This window comes from Vicugna pacos, chromosome 2 (assembly GCF_048564905.1).
Source record: "Vicugna pacos chromosome 2, VicPac4, whole genome shotgun sequence".
Lineage (NCBI taxonomy): Eukaryota > Metazoa > Chordata > Mammalia > Artiodactyla > Camelidae > Vicugna > Vicugna pacos.
This window is the reverse complement of record NC_132988.1, coordinates 59,660,736-59,669,929: the sequence shown is the minus strand read 5'-3', so window position 1 is coordinate 59,669,929 and position 9,194 is coordinate 59,660,736.

The window sequence follows — 9,194 nt, the reverse complement described above, 5'->3', positions numbered from 1 at the left end:
ACCCTTTCTGGTAAAAAGCAAAATTTTATTTCATAAAGCAAATTGGAATCCTATGTTTTGACCCTAATTTACAAAGGGTTATTATAAGGATCAGAAAGCAATGACTGTTTATTGACCTACATGCCTAGCATTGTGCTGATGAAGAGAGAGGACACCAAAAGAAATGGAAAAACACATTTCCTGCTGTTAAGCAGCTCACAATTTTATTAGGTACTCAAGTCCTTTCCACAATTGGAACATTTAAAGAAGAAAATAAAAACATATAAGAGCAATATAGGTGCTAAGTGGTGTAATACATCCCATAAGGGCCAAAGAGACCAGGAGGAAAAAGATTCCTGTTCATGAAATGCTTCAGTAACCTCAGATAAAAGCATGTGATGAACACATAGCCAATATCCACTCACAGAGGCAGTGGAATCCAAATTACCCCCCTGGGATTGTGGGCTCTAATCTCAGGCCTATCGCCATCTCACTCTCCCACCTTTGGCAAATTACCTCGCCTGTCACCGCTTTCCCTGCAAAATGGTAATAGCAATCAAGCCCTATTCTTTAGGGCTGGTAAAGAATGAATAATAAAGAAATGGTAGACTCAGTAAAAGATGAGTGCCTAATAAATCCTGACTAGTTAGCGTCCAGCCCCAAATGGTACACTACATGGAGCATATGGTATCTTGGTTTGTAGATGTTTATGTATCACCAGTTTGGCTGCATTTGTCAGAGAGGTAAAAGGGTCCGCTTACACAGCCTGTTATTAATTACTGTGAAGGATATTTGCGACACTGAAATGCAGATAATTTCTAGATTAAGTGCAGACATCTGCCCCCGTTGTAACATGAGAGCATAACTGTCATCAGCAAAACCATGTTTTTCTTACGTTGAAATGGAAGAGTGAAGTACCACAATTAAATATTTTGACCAACACAGTGATTAAAGGGACACTTATGCTGCAGGGGTGGTTTCTAAATCAATTTTGTGTGCTTTCACCTTGTTATGCAAGTCATATGGGGGAAGGGAAGTTATTTTTAATACACAAATTTACTTCTTTTAAAAAAACACTTTTAAAAGAAAATGTTTTGGGGGAAGCTATGTTCATAATAGCTTTGATGTTAATTTTAGTCTTTCCTTTATCTTCACTTTTGTTAATGTTAAATATATACAATGGAATATTTATAACATTCAAGGAATGAAGGATAATAAGAAAACAGAACATCAGCTTCATGTTTCCTGTGTACCCCTCCTTAATCTCAACCCCTGAACCACTATTTTACATTATGTATTAATCAATCTCATCTTGATAGCTTCATATATATATGTGTGTCCCTAAGAAATATTATACAATTTTCCATGTTTTTGAATCTTATACAAAGGATTACACTACATGTATTCCTCTGGGTTTTTTTCTTTTTCATTTGACATTAAGTTCATGAGATGCATCCTTGTTGATGCAAATAGCAGTGGTTCATTCATTCTCATTGCTATATAGTATTCTAAATTGTAAGTATTTGGTATTATGCACTTTGCTGGTATGAAAATTCTTTTCTGTGTCTCTCAGAGAACATGTGTAAGAGTTTCTCCCAAAAAGAGCTTTCCAGACCAGACTCCATTCATCAGTGGGTCAGTTCAGTAAGTCTCGACCAGCAGTTTAAACTAGAATAAAAAATATCAGAGTGCAATGCAAGTCATCTGGCAAGAACTGCCTTAGGAAATTTTGTTTCACTGTTTGTGTGTGTATTATGTTATGGTGTAAAATGTATTTCTTACTCTAAGACTTTGTTAGCATAAGTTTCTGTCAAAAATGTCTAAGAAACAGTGTCCTAAAGCAAAGTTTCTCAACCTGTAATGTGAACACGAATCACCTGTGGATTCTGATTCCATGACCTGGGTGGGGTGGGGCCTGAGACACAATTTTTAACAAACATCCAGGTAACCAACTCCAAATGCTGCTAGTTAAGGAACCACCCTTTGAGCAACAAGCCACAAGGCAAAGGGATGTATGCTTGTCTGTAGGATGTACGTATCTTCATCTTTACAAGATAAAGCCAAGTTGTTTCCCAAAGTTGCTTGACCAATTTTCAAGTTTCCACTGATCCATATTTTCACTAAAAATTGGTATTAACAGCCTTCAACTTGTCAATCTAACAAATGCAAAAGTATATCTCTTTGTAGCTCTAATCTGCATTTTCCTAATTATTTGTAGGATGGAGCATATTTTTATAAAATTGTTGGCTATTTATAATTTCTCTTAAATAAAATGCTTAATCGAGTCATTATCTATTTTATACTGAGTTATCTTTTTCTTATTGATTTGTAAGAATATTGTATATATTCTGTGGCAATTACATGTATTGAAAATATATTTTTTCTAGAGAAAAAAATATTCTCTGCCATATTCTTAAAACCAAAAAAGCCACTGAGTTCCAATCTTTTCCTTTTGTCCATAGTCTTACTTCTGCACCAAATGCCATAAGATAGGATCTTACTAAGAATGGCAGCCTGCCTTTCAGAAGAAGGAACAAGGTCTTCTCAAGGTCATTCACTTCTATAATCCTGGCCAATGAGGAAAACTGAGAAAGTCTTAAAAATGAGCCCCTCAACGAGAAGAGCATTTTGGAGACAAAAACACCATATATTTAGGGATCAACAGAGACAGAGACATACCAGATAATGCCTTCTGAAACTACTGAGCTAAGTTTTGGACAAGGCCACCACCAGGGCCTACTTTGCAGCTATATAATATATGCAGTTACAGAGTGCCACACTCAGAAGGCCCACAAACTTGGTTTAATTCTCTATTGTCACTATTTTGAAATCCTTCTTGATTTTTTAATAAGGAGCTCCCATTTTCATACTACCCTGAATCGCATGGACTATGTATTCAGCACTGTTTTTGGTGGTGCTGGGGTGGGAGCTGAACATCCAGTATAATAGAAAATGAAAGCAGGGAAGCCCCAAGAGAGCTCTAAGAGAGTAGTACACTTCTACACCATCAGATTTGACATAAACATATATTTTTAAATACTTCATGATATCTGTGAGGAGTAATTAATTATCAAGCCATTAAAAATGGCTCCAATTCTTACCAAGAATAAATATATTCCGCAGCTACTTCTGGTTTATTATTGATAGAAACTATTTACTGATAACTATGAATATAGATTGCAGAAATGTTAAATTTTGTATTGATCCAAGACTTCCTCATATCCAGGAATATTCTTTTCACTCTAAATAACTGATTGGGTGTGGCACAAAATAGAGGTAAAAATGCATGGTGATAAAGACTCCAGAAATAACTACCTGGATTCATATCCATTCTCTGTGATTTACTAGTTACAGGATTGTGGGTGCACACCTGACCATCTGACTTTGCCCCAAGACTCCCCACTTTCTCACCCCTCAGGATGAGGTACCTGTACCCCCTGATTGACTCACCTCTTGCTGATTCTGCTGCTCAATCTCTCCTCCATCTTACTCAGCTTTTTGTATCTTTGATAAAGTGTAATAGTACTTCATATGGAGAGACTGTATACACTAGGGGTTAACTATACACCCTCTGGAGCCAGACTGCAGAGGCTGAGTCTTGGTGCCATTGATTACTAGCCATTTACACTATCTGTGCATCAGTTTCCTCATCTATAAAATGGGGATAATAACAGTACCTCTTTCACATGGTAGTTGTAAAGACAAATGAGTGTTATGGTAAGTGATACTCAGCCATTCTGCTATCATTTTATACTCTCTGTGTAAAAAGAAATAAAGCAAGACACTTTAAAATTTGGCCCTCCTGGGCTACTTTTTTTTTTCCTCCTGGACTACTTTAAAAGCCTCTTAACTGATCTTTCAGCCAATGCTCTTGGTCCACTCCAATTCATCCTTCATGCAGCCAGAAGCATAATGTAGGTAAAATGTAAATTTGATTATTTAAATCCCCTAATTGAAACTTTTCAACAGCTCCCATCACTCAGGGTAAGTTCTGAGCTCCTTAGCACTGCATAAAATGCCTTCCATGACCTTGCCTCATCTACCTCTGCAGCTAGCTCTTCCTGATTCTGAGCCTGGACCCTGACCCACAGCATCAAATTACTTACAGATCCTGGAATACACCAAGGTATCTGTCACTGCTATACCCTTATCCATCCTATTTCCCCTGTTGGAATTCTTCCTGCCCTAAAACTGGATTAACTCCAACCCGGCCATTATACATAAATTCAAGGATCTCCTGCTGCGGAATCCTACAACCAGCCAAGTCTCCCTTGTAGCCCCCTAACATTCGGTGCATCTCTTCATCATTGTAGTATAATGTAATGATTAAGCGTTCAAACTTTGAAATAGACTACCTAGGTTTGAATTCTGGCTCAATCACTTATCTGTAGTGTGACGCTGAGCAAGTTTCTTAAAATACTGTGCCTCAGTTTCCTTATCTATGAAATGAGGATAACAAAAGTACCTACCTTATGGGATTGTATTAAGGAGTCATTAATTAAGGGCCATTATATTAAGGTCTTAACGTAATGCATGGACTAAAGTATATATTCAATAACTGTTAATGCCATATTTTATTTTCTATTTATGTATGTCTGGTCCCCTGGACTATGAGCTCCTGACACTGAGCATTGCTTCTCACTCACTTTTTAAATACCCACATCTTAGCAAAATGTCTGGTATTATGTTCATCAATTATCCTCTCCTTCTTAGATACACAATTAAAATACATTTCCCATACCTATCTTGCATCTACCCACCGCCAGCCTAGAACATGTAATCATATGACTGTGTTATATCCAACGGAACATGAGTGCATATAATATACAGCACCACCAAACCTAGTCATAATACATCCCAAGCAAACTTTCAAAGGTTCTTTCTCTATTCATATGGCTGGAGGCAAAGAACTCTTATATTCCTGAATATGGCAGTACCACAAGATGGAACAGATCAAATCTCTACATTACCCTTACAAGGCAAGCAGATTAAGCAGGAATATTCACACTGGACTTCAGGCAAGCAAGAAATAAACCACTGTGCTAAGTTATGGAGATTTTTGTTACAGGAGTTAGCATTACTCATCCTGTCTAATACAGTAGGTATTCAATTAAATTTTGTTGAAATGAATGATTGAATGACTCAACAATTAACTAAGCAATATTTAAATAAATATGATGGGACCAAAGAGTAAGAAAGGCTAAACTAAGAACAGAACAAGATGGCTTTGAGAGTTAAAGAAGTCTGGAAACAAGACAGAGGATAGGGAAACACAAACTGTGTGAAGCATCCCTACACTTCTGCCCTGCCCAACTCAGAAACAGAATTCATTCTGCCTGCTATTCTCTGGCCTCCTTTTGTCCAACAGTTGTTAAAAAAAAACATAAACAGAGAAGAGTCTGAGATGAAGTTTTTGCTTCTGTTGGACAACTTTCTGACCCCTGGGATGAGACAATATAGCACCAAGGATTTCGGGGGGAAATGACTGAGGTTCTTTAATGAGTATATATAGGCAGCTTCTCAAGGGAGAAGAAAATGTAGACCTAGAGTTTAATCTCTTCTATTTTCAGATGCTACTGAAGATTAGATAACTGTTAATAGACCATGACTACCTACTGTTCTTAAGTGATCATATTAACTTACCTATTTGCCATGAGGCATCAGAAATCTAGAAGGGGAAAAAAAAAACTCCAAAAGGGAGAAAAGAAAGGACTCTCCACAAGGTTTGAGAGAACTAATAAGGAATTTTGTGTTTGTCTAAGACATTAGGGAGAAGGAGAGAAAAGGTGGAGAGAAGGATGATATGGGAAGGGTCTTTTAGGGCCATTCAACCAATCCTAGCATCAGAACATCAACTCAGACTTGCTCTTTTCATGCTTTCCTAACCTTTGTGTTGATATCCCCTATTTTCTGCATTTGTTCAAGCTGTGTACAAACTGTGGAGATTTTCCTGAATGGGTTCCAACTATGGAGGATTCTCTACATGCTGATCAAACCTATGAGAGCAATGTTGGAATTAGACCGGTAAGAAGGGTTAGGGAAGAAAAGAAAAAGGAAGACAATGGAAAAAGTTTTTACCTCTTTACCATTCTGTCCCGAACTATTTCAATGAGAATCAGTTTTAGTGACAATTCAATTCAGCTCAGCAAACACCAGAATTCTGTCACATAACAAGCAGTGTGCTAAATGTTGAGAATACAGAGGTGAATATGGCAGGTTCCTGGCCTTCATAATGCAGCAAAAAAAAAAGAAATGTCCAGTTAATTAAAAGGAAATTTAATATGGATGTCATACAAATACAGATGGCAGTTTTCTGGAATAGAAGAAGGGTCAGGGACATAAGAGACACTTAGAAAGGAGAAGACATTTGAACTGAGACTTTAAGAATATCCTGATGGATACCAAAGACCAAGGAGGAAAGTCTACCCCAGACAGAGAGAACAGTAGAAACAAAGTTAGAAAGAAAAGAAATGACTGGCTCAATTCAGGGAATATCAGTATTTGGTATATCTAGAATTTGGAGTGCATTAGGAGAAGTGAATATAGAAAAGGTTAAAAAGTTAGGCTGAGCCAGTTTGTAGAGTAGAGAGCCTTGAATTAATGTCAAAAACTTATATTTTAGTCTGAAGGTAATGAAGATCCATCACAGGTTTTCAGGTAGCAAGATCACTGAAGCATCAACTAGACAAGAATGGACTGAAAAGAAGCCAGATGAGAGAGAGGGAGCTGGGTTGATGGACTATTACCTAAATAAGGGAAGTGGTAATAAAAATGAGGAGGAGAAGAAGGAGGACGAAAGAAATAAAAAAATATTTCATCAATAGAATTTGATATTTTTGGTATCATATGGGAGGGGTAATTCCTAAGCTTGGACAACTGGGTAGATTTTAATATGGTACTGTTTTCTTTACCACTTTCCTATCATACTATCATATCATACTTTGGTCACCAGTTATAAGATCCACACATCAGTTTTCTCATCTCTCTTTGATGGGAAGATAATCACAGCTGTGTTCTGCTCTTTTCTTTAAGAAAAGTGAAAGGATACTACATTTATACAAACTCTAGCTGTAACTATTTTCTCATGATCTTTGTAAACCAAGGGGTTAAAAAAAAGCAAAGAAATTCAACAACAAAATCTTGGTTTTTAAAGCTCTGGGATTCACTTGAGTCAACTGTTGCCATGGTTTCAAGAGTCTAAAATCAACACTTCAAGGTAATCCAAAGATCTAGATATTGCCGCAATATTCAGCTATCAAGGAACAATCAAAGTTCCATTACCCCATTAGTGACCAAACTCCGTTAAGGCTGTGCAAATGCCATTGGTATTCTGCTTAATTACTGATGCTTTATTACTAATTATAGCATGACACCATGCAAAAGTCGGACTTTTTAAAAGGCTGGAAAGTGGCATTACTTTAATAAGTCATTAGGAAATTGCTTTTTGAGGATGCACTGGAAACACAAGTTTCTCAATAAAGGGAATTTTGCAAAATTGATGCAATATTTGAGCATGGATGATCTGCAGCTCCCAATCCTTCTGAAGTGGACCAAGTCACTGAAAGGGCTAGCTAAAGAGAAGGAAGATGCTCTGATTCATGGTATGAGAAAAATGATAACGGAGGCTATAGAGGGTGTTGAAAGACTGCTTGTCTCCCAGCTACACCCACCGAACTCTTGTTGGCTCTTCACCCTGTGTTTAGAGCTGAAATAAAGACGTCAAGATGAACCCTATCCTTTCAGAGAATTAGCCAACCTTGTCAAGCAATATCTGTGGGCAAGAAAAATAAATGATTATTAGTTAGGCAACCCAAAAATATGGATGGTGTGACTGGGGCTTATTTGTAAGTTGGGGAAGAATTGTTTAAGATAGGAAGTAAGATGAGAGAAGGTGACAAGTTTGAGAATAAAAGAACTTGCAGTTCTTCCAATGGCCAGACAAAATACTTTTGTTCTGAAACTCTCAGCCACAGAAATTCATACCTAAAACTTTAAAGAGCAGCATGTGGACTCTATACATACATGTGTAACTCTGTGTATGTCTGTGTTTGTCTGTGTGTGTACAGAAGGAGAGAAAGAGAAGTGAGAAAATAGTTCCTTCCTTATTTTCAGTTCAACAAAGAATATTCATGTTACATCTCAGATTACCAGTTACACAATTTGGAAAGGCTCAGGAATGCTTTCTTTAACCATATTTGAAACTTCTTCAAAGAAACTGCCTTTTTTGCAGGACTCCAGTTATTGATCATTATCAGAAATGGGTTTCTATATTTAATAAGCCAATGCATTCCTCTAGTATTAAATTTTTCACCTGGAAATTGGTAACCCTGCTTGAGTTCCTCAAGGTTCAATTGAGCCCATTGTTTGCAATGATTATCACTCGCAGCAGATTTGGAAATGCTTGCACAATTCTAAAGTCCAAATACTTCTTCAAAACCTATTTTTAACATCTTTACTTTTGGCTTTGTAAAAGAACTTGGGTTTGACAAATATGCTCCAAAGTTCCCTAACTGGCATCTGTGGGCAATATTATTTGAAGTCAGGCAGGAACAATAGCGATTAACAAACTGCGATGTGATGAACAACTCTTACAGTGGAGGCAGTTATATATATATATATATATATATATATATCATAATTATGTAGATTATTTAGAAGGAAAATATCTGGTGACATTAACAGAAAAGCATAAATAACTCAGGGCCTGTAGACTAAACTTTTATTCCCTTAAACTTCAGGACAAATTTTACATTATCTACTTGAGTTACCAAAGACCCAGAGCTCAACTCTGTTCTACAGGGAATTAAATACTGAAAAAAGATTCTTAAAAGTAAAAAGACATTAATGCTGCTTAGTCATTTTGTTAGATGTTTGACATAATTTGTAGTCTGAGGCACTACATCTTTGGTCTTAGAGCAAAATTCATGGAATGACTCGGTTGTTCTCAGCATGAAGGAGAACAGACACATTTTTCAAAAGAAGCATTTGACTTGTTAAAGGTTTGACATATCACAAACATTTTGATTTTGTGATCAGACTGGATGGTGATTTACTTATCCTCTGACTTTACTGTCAGGTAATTTATAAGTTTACTTCTCAGCCAAGAACTGTGGAAAATCTTAGGAGGAATTGTTAGGGCAAACAGGAGAGAAACACAAAGATATAATAAAGCTATAGTGGTGGCTAAAATGACAAGAAAAGCAAATGGAAATTAT